The sequence below is a fragment of the Penaeus monodon genome, chromosome 24 (assembly GCF_015228065.2).
Source record: "Penaeus monodon isolate SGIC_2016 chromosome 24, NSTDA_Pmon_1, whole genome shotgun sequence".
Taxonomy (NCBI): Eukaryota; Metazoa; Arthropoda; class Malacostraca; order Decapoda; family Penaeidae; genus Penaeus; species Penaeus monodon.
The window spans coordinates 20,892,217-20,892,707 of record NC_051409.1 but is presented as its reverse complement, the minus strand read 5'-3'; positions in this window follow the sequence as shown (position 1 = coordinate 20,892,707).

Genomic DNA, 491 nt, shown 5'->3' with positions numbered 1-491 from the left:
CTGCTTTCTTCCTTTACAATATCATGAAAACTATATCTTACTTCTGGTCACCAAAAACAAAACAAAAAAAATGCAACTATCGCCCAAACAACCACAGGAGAAACAACAACCCACATCGAAGACAACGAGTGAAATGCTGCACCGCATCGGCGTCGTTGCCGTCTAAAACCGCCCTATCACACTCATTATGCACGTATATCAAGGGTCTTTCTTCTTTCCACATGAGGGATTCCGGGAAAAATCAGCAACGAGAACGGGAAATCACATCAGTTGTCACAATACCAATTCCGCGCTGTCTGAACGTTAAGTCACGTCACAAGATAAAAAAAAAAAAAATCACCATTTAACTGCATGGTGATTTCTTCTGAAGAAATTCGTTCAAGACCCATTTCCACCTGCCGTGACTATGCATCATCTTCATCAGATTTTGTCCTCTATAAATTTTCCTCGACTATTTGTATTTTATTAGTGATGTGTCGTTATTGCCTTTT